This window comes from Bubalus bubalis, chromosome 4, assembly GCF_019923935.1.
Source record: "Bubalus bubalis isolate 160015118507 breed Murrah chromosome 4, NDDB_SH_1, whole genome shotgun sequence".
Taxonomy (NCBI): domain Eukaryota; kingdom Metazoa; phylum Chordata; class Mammalia; order Artiodactyla; family Bovidae; genus Bubalus; species Bubalus bubalis.
This window is the reverse complement of record NC_059160.1, coordinates 53,308,051-53,324,335: the sequence shown is the minus strand read 5'-3', so window position 1 is coordinate 53,324,335 and position 16,285 is coordinate 53,308,051. Positions and strand designations below refer to the sequence as shown.

Sequence of the window (16,285 nt, the reverse complement as noted above, 5' to 3'; positions counted from 1 at the left end):
TGTTCATTGCAGCACTGCTTATAATAGCCAGGACATGGAAGCAACCTAGAGGTCCATCAGCAGATGAATGGATAAGAAAGCTGTGGTACATATACACAATGGAGTATTACTCAGCCATTAAAAAGAATACATTTGAATCAGTTCTAATGAGGTGGATGAAACCGGAGCCTATTATACAGAATGAAGTAAGCCAGAAAGAAAAACACCAATACAGTATACTAACGCATATATATGGAATTTAGAAAGATGGTAATGATAATCCTGTATGTGAGACAGCAAAAGAGACACAGATGTATAGAACAGTCTTTTGGACTCTGTGGGAGAGGGCGAGGGTGGGATGATTTGGGAGATGGCATTGAAACATGTATAATATCATATAAGAAATGAATGGCCAGTCCAGGTTTGATGCAGGATACAGGATGCTTGGGGCTGCTGCATTGGGATGACCCAGAGGGATGGTATGGGGAGGGAGGTGGGAGGGGGGGTTCAGGATTGGGAACACGTGTACACCCGTGGAGGATTCATGTTGATGTATGGCAAAACCAATACAATATTGTAAAGTAATTAGCCTGTAATTAAAATAAATAAATTTAAATTAAAAAAATAATAAGCTTCTATCTGCCTTGCAATGCAAAGGACACTGATTCCATCCCTGGTTCGGGAAGATCCAATATGCCAGGGAGCTATTAAATCCATGTGCCACAACTACTGGCCCAGTGCACCAGAGCCAGTGAGACACAACCGCTGAGCCTACGAGCTGCAGCCACTGAAGCCTGCGGGCCTAGAGCCCATGCTCCACAGCAAGAGAAGCCACCGCAGTGAGAGGCCTGCACACTGCAACTAGAGAAGCTCACATACAGCAACAAAGACCCGCCACAGCCAAATAAATAGACAAACAAGTCTTTTTAAAAAATGATAAGATTCTGATAGCTAGAACTATGAAAACACCAACACAGCAGATGTCTTTGCTATACATCATCCTGCTCCAATAATTTCGAAAGCACCTATATCCAGCCGTTCTGGATGAAAATAAAAGACCCACAATTATGAAACCATTTTAGCACAATGACAACTTTAAAAATAATGTGAGCTACTATCCATATCATGACCTAATTTAATCCTTTCTCCAAGATGGATTTCTTTACAAACTAGACCATGTATTTTCTGTTTTTGGATCCCTTCAACCAAACATACTTATTAAATGAGAAAATGGGTGAATCGTCCTTCCTCCTTCTCTCTATCTCCCTCTCTCTCATTTTTTTTTAAACAGGGAAAGCACGAACTCAGTCCCCCACTACCACAAATTATGCAGTTGAGTTTTCCACCTTTGGGGACATCGCAGGGTTTAGCACCTCCAGAGTGCCATGAATAAGCTTTGTCCTGGGAAAACAACCTTTGTGATCATGGTATCTTTCCTGCCAGGTGAGTACTGAATCACTCTCTTGATAATTCCAAGAGGCGGGCAGGATATATGGGATCCATATATTATGGATATATTGTGTGTGTGTTTAACATATACAAACAAGTCAAAAACCCCTGTGTAAGTATAAGATGTAGAACTCTGGCCAAACCTTTCATTATCCCCTTTGGAAACATTATACAGGTATTGTAAATCTCCACCTTTGAAGCAAAGTAATTCCTTTTCTTTAATAATACTCTGGTAAACGTACCCAGGAGTGTTACCCATTCTTCTCTGTCTTTGACCATGCCGTTTCATAATGATGAGGAGAAGAAAAGACTTATTTAAGCACCTGGATGGAAAGTGATAGCCAACCCAACTTTTCTATTTGAAAATATAGCATTAGTATTTGAGTGTGTGTATGTCAAACGGGACTGATATGCACGGAGGGTGGGGGCCATCACTTGTACATTTCATGCTGAATCTGGTTCTGACTTTGGACTGTTTGGGGCTGTGGGTTGGTGGGAGGGATGTAGCATGTTCTGTGTTTATCAGTCTGCTCCATAGGCTATGGCAGGTGTGGAGATTACTTTCCAATAACGCCTGGAAGCAATATTCCTCCACCTTCACAGGAACTTGCCATCTGGCTCTGAGGGCCAGAGATAATTCAGTTTCTAAATGAGCTCAGCTTTAGGTCCTCCAGAGCAAAAACTGATAAATGAGTGAGATTACCCTGTTTTATGGCAGTGTCAATAACACACCAGCATTGGCCCCTCAGATGCCTTCAGAAAAGAAAGTGAAGCTTTTATTGAATTAACCTATCTCAAATTAAAGCACATTACTTACGGGCTTAGGGGAGGGAGTTGCCAAACTTTATACATATACATAGAAAATACATTTGCATAGTATGTAGATCTTTTGTATGCAATCCTTGGTCTCATCAAGTGAAATGCCAGAGTCAATTTTGGCCTTGTACACTCTAAAATGAATAATTTTACCCATTAAAATTTTCTTCCCAGAAAAAATGGTGGCTAAAGCTGAAAATTTACTAAGCTGCCTAGATAATAAACTCTTTGGCTGGAGAAAACATAGGTGTACCCATCAAGTGAAGAGAAGATATAAAACTGTGACATAAACAATTTAGACCAAAAGACAAACCTTGGAGAAAAAAAGAGATCTTTTCCTTTCTGCTCTAATTATCTGAACCAGCTGTCAAAATTGATCAAATTGATCAGATAATACCTTAAATCTCCATTTGGATTTGTCCCTGTGGCCATTACCATCTTGGGATGGTTGTTTTGTATAAACAGCATCAGGTTGAAGAAAATTATGATTTGATGAGAAGAATTGGAGACGCTTGGAATGCATAGCATCCAGCATGGCCCTATTTCCCAGGGTCCCCTGAGATTATGTGTAGCAATGACAAGATGACATAATTAAATTAAGTGGCATGGCAAAAAGTAAAAAAGTAAGCCCACAGGGCTCCCTTGGGACAATAACAACGCAAACAGTTTTTTAATATGTCTTATTAAAAAGAGGTTCAATAAACTGGAATTATCTCAGCTTGGGAAAATAAAATATAGTTCTCTTGGGAAAACAGAATTTTCTTCTCTAGAGGAAGCATGGGGAGAAGAAATCTTCTTTGGGAGAGTAAAGAGTATGTGAAGTGAAAAGTCGCTCAGTCGTGTCCGACTCTTTGCGACTCCATGGACTATATAGTCCATGGAATTCTCCTGGCCAGAATACTCGAGTGTGTAGCGGTTCCCTTCTCCAGGGGATCTTCCCAACCCAGGGATGGAACCCAGGTCTCTCCCGTATTGCAGATGGATTCTTTACTAGCTGAGTTACCAGGGAAGCCCAAGAATACTGGAGTGGGTAGCCTATCCCTTCTCCAGCAGATCTTCCCAACTCAGGAATCAAACCGGGGATTCTTTACCAGCTGAGTTACCAGGGAAGCCCAAAAGAGTATGTATCTCTCTGAAATTAGTGTATACACACACACACACACACACACACATACATACATACAGTATTTGATACGTGGAAAATGAAGTAGAAATGGTCGACATATTTTGGGAGTGCTTTTCCCTATAGAAGTCTCTTTTCTATCACTCTCTTTCCCGGCAGGCAAAACTAAGTGACCATGGATGCACCACATCTTGCCCTCTGATTGGATCAGCATGGACACCTGCATTGGTGTCAGGAAGTCTATTGGGCAGCTTACAGCCAATCAAATTCTCGCTCTTGAGAGACTGGCCGGCACACCAAGTTGGAACACGGTCAGTTCTGACCAAAACTGGATGCAAATCAAATTGAATAAGGAAGAGAAGTGATGAGTGAGATAGAAACAAGAGGAAGAAACCTCCAAAGAGAAATGAATGAGGCAGATACCATGGATGCGGCCCAGTCCCCAAAGCCTTCCCAGTGAAGCTCAGCTTAATCTAATTTCCATTTTAAAGAAATATGTAAGGGCGCTTCTTATAGTATTATAGTAATCCTCACTTCCCCCCACTTTTCTTTTTAGTTAATTTCGACAGGCTTTTACTAATTTACAGCTAATGAATCCCTGAATAAGACAAAGAACAAGTATCTAAAGATAATATCCTTGGAGTATGAAAACTATAGGAAATTGGGAATAAGGAAGGAGGGGATTTAATATTTATTTAAATGTATTCTATGTACCAGACATTCTGTTAGGTGTGTACTATTTTCATCTTTTTAGCAACTACATGTCTCCAGGACATTTTTATTTTAATCATACTGAAAAGGAAATGAGTTTCAGAGAGCTTAATAAACTTGCCTAAAGTCTCACAGAGTCAGGATTTAAACTCAGTACTGCCTGGCTTCAGAGGGTCTTCCCTTACACTGCCACCAGACTCGGGAATAATACAAACATTGTTACCAGGTGACATCAAGGCTCTTGAAGACAATGATGATATAGGCAGCCATAAAATGATGGTTAATCTTATGTGTTAACTTGGAGGTGTTCTTGGATAAGAATAGCATTTATGTTGGTGAAGTTTAAGTAAGCAGATTTCCCTCCATCATGTGGGTGTACCTCATTCAATCAGTTGAAGGCCTGAATAGAACAAAAAGATCAACTTCCTGGGACAAGAAGGAATTTTCCTTCAGATGGTCTATGGAGTTTATCTGTACCATTAGTTCTCCTGGGTCTGGAGCCTGCTGGCTAACACTGACGACTTGGACGTGCCGTTCTCCATAATTTTATATATATATATATATATATATATATATATATATATATACACACACACACACACACACATACACACACACATTCCATGGGATTGCAGAGAGTCGGACACAACTGAGCAACTAACACACACACACACACACACATACACACATAAAATTGATTCTGTTTCTGTGGAGAAACCTAACATGCCATAGAAAAAAATTGAATCAGAAAACCAACATTATGGAGAGTGATGAAAGCAAGATGGCCAAATAAGATGTCCTCTCTTATACCACCTCTGAACAACAATAATTTGGCATCCGTCCATGGACAAAGGGGGCTTCCCACGTGGTGCTCATGGTAGAACCCACCTACCAATGCAGGAGATGTAAGAAACATGGGTTTGATCCCAGGGTCCAAAAGATCCCTTGGAGAAGGAAATGCAAACCCACTCCAATATTCTTGCCTGGAAGACTCCAGAAACAGAGGAGCCTGGCAGGCTGTAGTCTGTGGGGTCACAAAGAGTCAGACACGACTGTGTAGCTGGGCATGCATGTATAAACAAAAGTATCTTTGTGGGAGCTTTGTAGTCCAGGTAGGAGACAGTGAAGCCCTGGTAAAGTCTAAGACCGAGGAGAACCATTCTGAAGCTAGCTGCCAGGCAGCTGATTCACCAACCACGATCCTGGTGACAGATCTGTAAACAGCTCCGTATTCCTGAAGACTTGGCCACAGTCCATTTATCTTGGTCCTGTCACCACTTACCCAGGAACCCTGGAGGACTCACACTCATCTGTGCATTGGGTAATAAGCACACAGAACTTGATCCCAGTTGTAGTCTTGAAATGGGCCATGAACCCCTCTTAGCTGTGGCCCCAGAGCCTCTGGAGGCAAACCCACCAATTTCAGTCAGACTGTAGATTCTGAAAGGTCTCCACAATGGAACTTTGGACCATCCCAGCCACAGTCTGTAAACTGTCCTGGTCACACAGGGGCCTGATAAAACACACACCTGTCTGTAGCGCACTCCCCCCCAACCCCCGCCTCATTGATCCTGAAAAGGCCCTGTACTTAGCTCCAATCTCTCCAGCCAGAGTCAGGGAGCAGTCCAGCCCACTCAGGGAACTAGTAGGAGACTCAGAATCAGGTCTGCAGACCTCAATCTTGGTTGTGTAATCTGAAACAGGTCTGTGGGTTGGTTCTAACTCCCCTCAACCACAGTCCAGGACCAGCCCTGCCCACCTAGGGACATGTTCAGTGGCTAGGTGGGAGGCCTCCCAGGGACCTGGTAGGAGCCACACCTGGGTGTGCAGCTGGCAATAAGCCCACTGACTGAGGACCCAACCGGGGCTCTGAAATGAACCCTTGTCCCTGTGTTATCCTACTGAACAAGGTACTGGAATCTGATGCTACATCTATCCAGTGACTTCATTGCTTATACTACATCTTTCAGTTATAAAATTTCCTTTTGAATTTTATGCTTTCTATTTTTGGCTGGTTTTTCTGTCCTTTAGATTATAAGGATAATAGCTTATTTTAAATGGTTGTCCAATAATTCTAAAATCTGTGTTATCAGAGTCAGTTTCCATTGTCTCTTAACTATGAGTCATATTTTCCTGTTCCTTTAAATGTCAAATAATTTTGAGTTGTATCCTGGAGACTGTGAATGATACGTTGTCTAGACTCTTGATAGTGTTATATTCCTCTGAGGAGTATTGATTTTTGTTTGTTTTTTTCAGTTAACTTCGCTGAACTCAGCTATAAAATTATTTCTCCCTGCAGTAGGAAACAGATGAAATTTTAATTCAGTCCTTTGAGCTTTGAATGAATTGTTAGGAGTTTGTATCTACATTATGCATGTATAGTTTAGAGATCAGCCAGAGACTTGATCAAAAGTTTATACACAGACTATGACTCTGTCTCTCTATTACCTTCAGCCAGGGACTCTCCTCTTTTCCTATAATTGCTTTGAAATCTGTCTTCTAATTCTTCAAGCCGGTAATATTGTGGATTGCTATAAAAACAGGAAACTCACTCAGTGCCACTTCCTTTTTCCTAGTGTCAATCCACCCACAGATTCTGCCCATTTTGGTAATCCCTTCAGGTAATTACTTCTTATTTCTAGACTTTATATTGTTATGTTCAAGAAGGTCTGTCATATAGAAGTTACTCAGCTGTGACCAAAAGTGGCAGGTTAGCTAGAATGTTTGAGACAAATATTTGCAAATAACCTTGCACAAGCCCCATGAGAAGTATTCCTCTGGCTTTTTAGGAACAAATTTTAAGAAGGTTTAGTGTTCAGGGACTAATTTTAAATGATGCCAACTTTAGGCATTACATGCTAATGTCACATTTCTAGTAAGTCGTGAAACAGGTAATCAGACACAGATGTTTTAAACTGGAATTTCCTTAAGTTCCAAATATCAAATTTCTAGTTTAGTAAGTAGCACATAACAAACATGTAAACTGTACAGTACATGAGAATGTAATGCATGCTATAAAGAAGCAAAATCATAATAGGGGAATTGGGAGGGCAAGATAGGGAAAGAGAATATGGTCATTTAAATAGGACAGTTGGGGAAATAGGATATTCATTGAAAAGGTAGCATCCAAGCAGATTCTTGAGGGAAATAGGCAATTAACCTTGCAGATATCTGGGGAATAGGTTCCAGGAAGAGGAAACAGCATCATATACAACATGGACTAAGTGCTGCATATTTAATTCTTCTAATAATCCAAGGAAGAGATCTTTTTACCTCTGTTTCAAAGATGTGGGAACAGGTCCAGGGAGGTTAGACAATTTGTCTATGGTCATACAGTTGGTGAGTAACAAAACCAAGTTCTTTCAATCAGTTGTTGAAAGGCCTAGTCCCAACCCTTGAGGTGCATGTAGTGTAACACAGATTAGGCAAACAGATGTTTCAAAATAATGTAGGAGAGCTTCCCTGGTGGCTTAGTGGTAAAGAATCTGCCTGCAATGGAGGAGAATCAGGTTCGATCCCTGGGTCAGGAAGATCCCCAGGAGAAGGAAATGGCAACCCACTCCAGTATTCTTGCCTGGAGAATCCCATGGGTAGAGGAGCCTGGCAGGCTATAACCCATGGGGTGGCGAAGAGTTGGACACCACTAAGTGTTTGAGTGTGTATGCAAAAAAAAGGGGGATTTTAACAGAGCTCTACAAGGACATGGAGGTGAAGGCTTTTTGCATAATTCACACTGAAAGTTGACTAAACAAAGGAACACCAGAAAATTCATCATCTACTACATCTGGTGGAGTTAGTAATATTTCTCTTTGCTTGTGTAAACCCTGGAGTGAGTCATCTTGCAGTTCTTGATAACCCTGTTCAAAGTTGCTTTGGATCTGAATTCAGGTCAACTTTCTGCAAGAGAGAAAGGAAGGAAGGAAAGACAGAATGGAGGAGGGGGTGGTGGGGGGTGGAAAAAGAAAGGAATGGAGAAATGAAGGAAGAAGCAAAGGAAGGAAGAAGAGAAGAAGGTAAGAAGGAAGAAGAAAATTTCCAGAGAAAATTCTTGATAGAATTTCACCTTCCTCTGAGCAGGTGTACCTTCCTTATATCAAAACATCAAAATGTACACCTCAAATACTTACAATGTTTACTTGTCAACCACACCTTATAAAACAGAAAGCAAAGAAATAAAGAGGCACCCCTGAAAAAAAAGTTTTGGCCACTAGACCATGTCCCCAGGTGAACTGGTAAATACTGTCAATACTGAGATTGACCAAGATCCCAAACTGAAACTGTATACCTGAAGTAGCATGCACACATCTCTAGAAACACTTGTTTAACTACTCCAAGGTTCACACTCTATTTGTAAAACAAAAAAAAAGGGTCATATTATTTCCTCTTTGATAGGACTGTCATGAGTGTTAAAGAGGAAAACACAATGCTTATCATATGTTAAGTGCTCAATTCATTGTAACAGTTTCTATTTCCATTCCAACCTGTTTCTTGAACTTTAATCTCAAGAAATGCTTGGTGTTATTGATTTTACATTTTATTTCCCGGTTGGTTTATGTAAAATATTTGGAAACTAAGTCATATAGGATAAGTAGTGATAAAAGCACAGCAATTTGGAGAAAAAATAACTTGGATGTGACCCTGCTTCTGTCAGTTATTAGCTATAGGAACTTCTAGAAGTTACTGATGACTCACAAGCGTGGAATCAAGATTGCCAGGAAAAATATCAACAATCTCGGATATGCAGATGATAACCAATCCATGGTAGAAAATGAGGGAGAACTAAAGGGCCTCTTGATGAGGGTGAAAGAGGAGAGTGAAAAAGCTGGCTTAAACTCAACATTCAAAATACTAAGATCATGGTATTCAGTCCCATCACTTCATGACAAATAGATGGGGGAAAAGAGGAAACAGTGACAGATTTTATTTTCTTGGGCTCCAAAATCATTGCAGGCAGTGACTGCAGCCATGAAATTAAAAGATGCTTGCTCCTTGGAAGAAAAGCCATGCCAAATCTAGACAGCATATTCAAAAGCAGAGACATCACTTTGCCAACAAAGGTCTGTCTAGTCAAAGCTAAGGTTTTTCTAGTAGTCACGTATGGATGTGAGAGTTGGATCATCAAAAAGGCTGAGTGATGAAGAATTGATGTTCTTCAATTGTGGTGGTGGAGAAGACTCTTGAGAGTCCCTTGGACAGTGAGGAGGTCAAACCAGTCAATCCTAAAGGAAATCAACCCTGAATATTCATTGAAAGGACTGATGCTGAAGCTGAAGCTCTAATACTTTGGCCACCTGATTCAAAGAGCTAACTCAATGGAAAAGACCCTGATGCTGGGAAAGATTGAAGGAAGGAGAAGGAGATGACAGAGAATGAGATGGTTGGATGGCATCACTGACTCAATGAACATGAGTTTGAGCAAACTCAGGGAGATAGTGAAGGACAGGGAAGCCTGGCGTGCTGCATGCCCCATCTATTTGACAGGATCTCAAAGAGCTGGGCACTTGGTGATTGAAGAAAGTTACTGAACATATTTCCTCACTGGAGAGATTTTTTAAGAGAGAAATTTTTAAGTATTAGCAATAAATAGCTATAATTTATTGATGCTTACTCTGGGCCAGCAATTGTTCTAAATATCTATAATGTTATGAAATCCTTATAAGGTAGATATTATGTAGTAATATTAGGAGTATCAAAAGAGGATGATGATGACTGAAAAGCTTCTGGTATTCTTGAAAATTTGTAGCCTCCTTTGGGAGTATTTTCTCATCTCCCTGGTCACTTCACTTTAGAATGATCCAAAGCTCAGACCTGTGTCCTACTTTTATCAGTTCCACCTCCCATGGAATCTCATCCAACCCCCAACTTTAAATACCATCTATCAACTGATCACTTGCCAATTTGTGTGTTCCAGCCTCAGCATCTCCCTTGAGTCCTAACTGCTTATATGCTAGTCTGTATTTCGGAGAAGGCGATGGCGCCCCACTCCAATACTCTTGCCTGGGAAGTCCCATGGACGGAGGAGCCTGGTGGGCTGCAGTCCATGGGGTCGCAAAGAGTCAGACACGACTGAGCGACTTCCCTTTCACTCTTCAGTTTCATACACTGAAGAAGGAAATGGCAACCCACTCCAGTGTTCTTGTCTGGAGAATCCCAGGGATTGGGGGAGCCTGGTGGGCTGCCATCTGTGGGGCCGCACAGAGTCGGACACGACTGAAGTGACTTAGCAGCAGCAGCAGCAGTCTGTATTTTCAAACTTAACATGTCCAAAATGGAAGCTTTTCCCTAAAACCCATTCCATTCACAGTATTCTCTATCACTTTTATTGGCAATTCCATTTTCCTATTTGTAAGCCAAAATTCTTGTAGTCATCTTGACCCTCTCCAACATACTGCAGCCAGTCTTCTGTGTGCATGGTTTGTGCCCCTTCAGAAAACATCTAGTATCATATCACTTATCATTTCCACTGCTACTACCTTGGTCTGGACCTCCATCGTCTTTTGCTTGATTATTGCCAGTGCCTCCTAATTGGGCTCCCTGCTTTGGCCTTAATATTCTCCCCACCAATTCCCCACCCTCACACTCCTGCTGGAATCTATCCTCAACCCTGAAGCAAAGGTGATCCTGATAGAAAATAAGTCAGATCATGTCACTCCTTTGTTTAAGCCCTTTTTCTCATGGGTTTCCATGCCTCTCAGAGAAAAGCTGAAAATCTTCATAATGGCTTTCAGGGTCCTATGCTAGTCCTCACGCCTCTTCTCTCATCTGCATCACTGTGATCTTAGCTGCTTTTTCTCCTTTCTTGCTCATGTCTTATCTTCTTTGAGGTGCCTAGAATGCCCTGGGCACACTGCCATGAGGGCTGGGTGTTTGCTCGTCCCTCTGCCCTGAATGTTCTTTCATAGCCTCAGTTTCTCTCTTCCATCCTTCATGTTTCTGTGCAAATGTTTCCTTGACAGTTAAACCTGCCCAGCAAGACCAGCTATATAATCTTTGGACTCAGTGCAAAACAAAAGTTCAGAGACCTCTTATTCAGAAAATATTAATAGATGTTCTAAGAAGTCCAGCAGCAGTAACTTTATTTAACTCAAAGCTAGCCAAACTTATTTAAGCACAGTTTTTTTCTCTATATATAACTTTATATATATATTTGCAGTTTTTGCATTTGCAAAATGCCTGGAGGAAATTTCAATTTCCAATTTTTCATAATTCCAAAATTTCATAAATCCATTCTTGTATCAATATTAATAATCTATAAAACCACATAATTATATTTTATCACATATAAATTATATAATGTATCACATATACTGTATGTGATAAAATGTGATTTATGCAATATAATTAAATGTATAATATATATTTATAATATATAATAACATATTTGTAAAATATATAATATGTATTTATATTCTATCAAGGTATGAACTTTTAATCATTTTCCTTTAGCTTTATAGGAAGTTTGTCAAGCAAATATGGAAAATGGGACTATGCCCTTTGCGTGATTTCGAACCAAATATGTTTGAAAAATAATATAACAAACTTGGACAGTATATCTTTTAAATTTTTATGTTAGCATTCTTCTAGTTTTCTTTTCCTTAAGATATTTGCAAGATTCTAGTGTTTTGGCAGGAAATGTGACTATCGTTCTTTGGATCTAAACCCTTAAGACTGAATTATGGTAATGAATAACTTCAGATATGACAGTCTCTATAAGTGTAAAGGTGGGAGATTTCTTCTGAAACAGAAGAGGAGGGTGTCAAATGAACTGAAAACTGTCTTTTTCTGACCATAACTGAGGATGAGGGGAAATCCATGTGCACTCGCTTCCATAGGGTATTTCTTTACTTTCTTGCTGAGAGGATGCTTAGCCATATATATATATATATATGTGTGTGTGTGTGTGATGGGGTTGCAAAGAGTCGGACACAACTGAGCAACTAACACATATCATAATTGAGTTATATATATAATACAATTATACATATAGATAGGTAGATATGTGCTATCTCCGTGTTGCTCAGGGTAAAAGATCAGGCTTCTTTTTTAAATTACCATGCATTTACTTATGTTTTTGAAAAACATAATTAAAAAATACTAGAATAAAGGAATCTAAAATAACAAAGCCATACATAGTACAAGGTCAGAAACATGAGATTCAATAAGCATAAAATCCCTCTGTCAAATTTCTATAAAAATTTCTCAGTGCTTATCCTCGGTTCCTGTATTTGTATCACCTCAGACCAGAACAAATATTTTGCGGGGATTGGCCTCAGCCCATGTACTATGTATCGAGCAACACAGATCTGGATCTCTTACTTTTGCCACTAATTTGGGTGCTTAGTCACTCAGTCATGTCCGACTCTTTGTGAACCCATGGATGTCTTTGTCTGTGGAATTCTCCAGGCAAGAATAATGGAGTGGGTCGCCATGCTCTCCTCCAGGGGATCATCCCAATCCAGGGATCAAACCCGGGCCTCCTGTATTGTAAGCGGATTCTTTTATCATCTAAGCCACCAGGGAAGCCCTTTACCACTAATTTAGTATATAGCAAATACTACCATTTAGTGCGATTTATCTTTTTATTTCCTTGAGAGCAACAGAGATCTATTTGTGACCTCGAAGTACGTTGGGGAAAACACTGTATGCAGTAGGTGCTCAATGAACGTGTCCTGATGTGCACATACCTGATAGACTGTGTAAATGAGAAATAGATAGGTAAGTAGGTAGATAGAGCTTAAAAAAAAAAAAAAAAAACCCAAAACAGCATTTTTATCTCCTTTATACCCATTTCTGGCCAAAGCCAACAAAGAAACAAAAAAGTCTCTTTAGAAAATTTCCAAAATAAATAAAAGCCATTTGAGGGCAAAAAGTTTATGATATACAGAAAACCAAAACATAATAGTTTTAGAAAGCTTTTAAATCTTTTTAAGGGAAAGTTGTACTTATCAATTAACAAACCTGTATGTAGCTGTCTTGCTTTAAGAGGTCTCTTGAGACAGAGATTTCAAAACTCCCCATAGGTATCCCAGTTGTGCATAGTGTTACTTCAAAGCAACAGTGTATGTCATTTTCATAAGAAAGAAAAGGAATTTCTTGTATCATTTAATCTTTCTTGATAGAAAATTCAACTCTAAAATTCACAAAAGGAGAAGGGTGTTGTGCTAGCCACAGAGTCATCTCTGACTCTGAGATGCCGTGGACTGCAGCCCACCAGGCTTATCTGTCCATGAAATTCTCCAGGCAAGAATACTGGAGTGGCTTGCTATGCCCTTCTCCAGGGGATCTTCCTGACCCAGAAGGGAGATGCCTAATTAATCTGCTTTTAAGAGTTAGATGTTTTTCTTCATTTGTCTTTACAGCTCAAATGGCAAAAGGTTGTTATAAATTGAATACATTTTCATGCAGGCTGCTAGCCATTTTGTAGGCATTAAAGAGCAGAAGGATCTTTAATCTGCAGTTCACTCCTAGCAAGAAAGAATTCTTTAGGTGGATTCATCTCAATGTATGGCAAAACCACTACAATATTGTAATTAGCCTCCAATTAAAATAAATAAATTTATAAAAAAACTAAATAAATACTATATGGTTAACTTCTTTTGTGTAAACTAAGTTACGCTAGCAAAAAGATGGGTGGTGAAGTGAACCCTTGCCATCCTTGTCTAGAAAGCGGGATTTCTTGGGAGTGAAAATCATACTGCCCTGTAATCAACAAGTGGGCTGGTGACTACTGAGTTCTACAAGAGGACAAGGAAGGGCAGGTATGTCATAGAATCCCAGATATTGAATTTGGAGATGTGCTCCATTTAATCAGCTCTTCATAGCTGTCTCACGTTTCCTCTACTTCCTCCACCTTCAGCTTCAGGATAAGTTGATCCACTGCCTACATTTGGACTGCAGCTCATTGTTCCATACAAAATATTTATTGGGATCACAAACCAAAAAACTGATTAGTTGGGAAATATAAAGATTTGAAAGTACTTTTACAGTAATAAAGAACAAAACTACAATAAAATAGAAACAGATTAGAATGACTCAAGTGCATCTGAATGCTCATGTTAAAAATGGCAAAGATTCATTTAAGTTTATAAAGGAGGTCCATATCAAACCCATTAAAATGGGTGAAGAACAGGTAGTTAGTTCATCCATGAGAAAACACAAATAGGAAACACATAATTTAAAACATTTGAAGTTAGACTCATTGGAAAAGCCCCTGATGCTGAGAAGAATTGAAGGCAAAAGGAGATGAGAGTGGCAGAGGATGAGATGGTTGGATAGTATCACTGACTCAAGGGACATGAATTTGTTTAAACCCTGGGAGATAGTGAAGGACAAGGAGGCTTGGCATACTGCAGTCCATGGGGTTGCAAAGAGTCGGACTGAACAATGACAAGATTTTAGAAACAAACATTCATTAAAAATTAACATTGATACAAATTATATATTTGAATGGAAACTAGAAAATCCACACACATTTGATATCATTCTGAGTTGATAATTCACAAATCATAAGCCACACATAAAACTATAAAGAGAAACAGAAAATGTGGAAAAATATAAAAAAATATCCATAACCATTTGGGCCTAAAAAAAAAAATCCACAAAGGAATTTATTCTAAAGCTGTAACTCAACAGACTCAAAAATCTATAAGCACAGAAGATACTTTTTGTAACTAACAGAAACTTACTATACAACAAAGGAAGATTAAGTAACTAATAAAAATACTATTTTACAAAGCTACATAGACGTCTAAAAGAATAGTGATTACAGAATGTAAAATGAACACCAAAAAAATGCAAAACAACTCCAGCCATTTAAAAACTGTGTACATGTGGTGAATTGCACAATTAAAAATATGCAAGTGGTTTTCAAGTGATAGGGTAAGATTCCCCCACCCCTTTTTTTTTTTTTTTTTTTTTTGCAAATTCCTTTGCTAGGACTTTGTACAGTCTATGTATTTTTTCACTTAAAAATTTTTTTTGAGGGAGAAAGGAGGAAAGGATGAATATCTGGAGAAGATACTTCTCCCCCTTCACCTTACAGTCAGGTTTCTGCCGACACTCAATTTTCTGCAGCGCTGTCAGCTCCCTTTCGGAGGAGTTGATGTGTAGCGCTTAATCCTGTCTGCGGGCTGCCTCTCTATTCAAGACGGTATGCAAATACTTCCAAACCAGAGCATTTTAGACCTATTCACGGCTCAAGACAACACACTTTTCATTAGCATTTGAAGTGCGAGGGCTGAAAAAGGGGAATGGACAACTTTTTTTTTTTTCTTTTCTTTTTTTTTCTTCTTTTGGCTCGAAGCTTTGGGGAGACTTGAAAATGTACGTTTTTCATCCCTTTGCAACACATCAGCATTGGCGCTAAACTTCAGAGAGACGCATTGACTGCCCTCAGGGGAACGCATTCAGGGGGATTTTTATACATACACAGAGGGCCATCGCCTGAAATAAATCACAGAATGGAGGTGGCAGAGATGAAGAGAGAGGGGTTCAGTGGGCTAAGCTACGCGTCCAGAGGCATGAATTTAAATCACGATTTATTTTCTTCTCACTCTGCTCTTGCGTGAACCTCAGTTTCTTAATCTCCAGCAATGAGGAGGGGGTGCTGGTGGGAGAAAAGGCCTCAGATTTAAGATGCAGCTCAGGACTCTCAGAAAACAGCCCTCCGGAGGGACTGTGTCTTGCAGCCCAGTGGTTAGAATCTGATGCTCTGAAATCTAGGTCACAAGTTCAATCCCCTTCTGGGTCAGTTAGCTTTTCTCTGTTCCACAGCCACAGACTAAAGGCCTGAGCCCCTTATTCAGGCCGAATGTCTAACAAAATGTGTGCCCTGGTCACTGCACGAAACAGCCCAACCAAAGCCTAGCAAATCTATCCTCCACTGTGGGGACCTGTTAGGAAGCAAGCCATTACTGGGGCCTCAAAGGCAGGAGAATCTCTGCAAGAACACAGTGGAGCAGGGGTGGTGAGGAGTAGGTGCTGGAGGCAGCCAGACTCTGGGGGTGGGAGGAACCTCAGCCCTGCAATTTACTGTGTGGCTCTGGGTATGTTATTTAACTTTCTTGAGCCCCAGCTGTAGACAGGTAGCTCCTCCATAGGACTGTATCAATGACTGAATGTGTTAATGGACCTTAAGAAACTAACACTGTGCCTGGTGTATACTGAACACTCAGTTAAAACTTGCCAGGGTTGTCATCACTGATCCCC

At 40.0% G+C, this 16,285-nt stretch overlaps 1 non-coding gene across 1 annotated transcript; it reads right to left on the bottom strand.

Annotated features, from left to right (window-relative positions):
• Window positions 1-1,266: 1,266 nt before the first annotated feature.
• LOC112584842 lies at window positions 1,267-1,430 on the bottom strand. The gene has a single exon (XR_003109237.3). It is a non-coding gene; the product is annotated as a U1 spliceosomal RNA (small nuclear RNA).
• Between the last annotated feature and the right edge of the window lie 14,855 nt (window positions 1,431-16,285).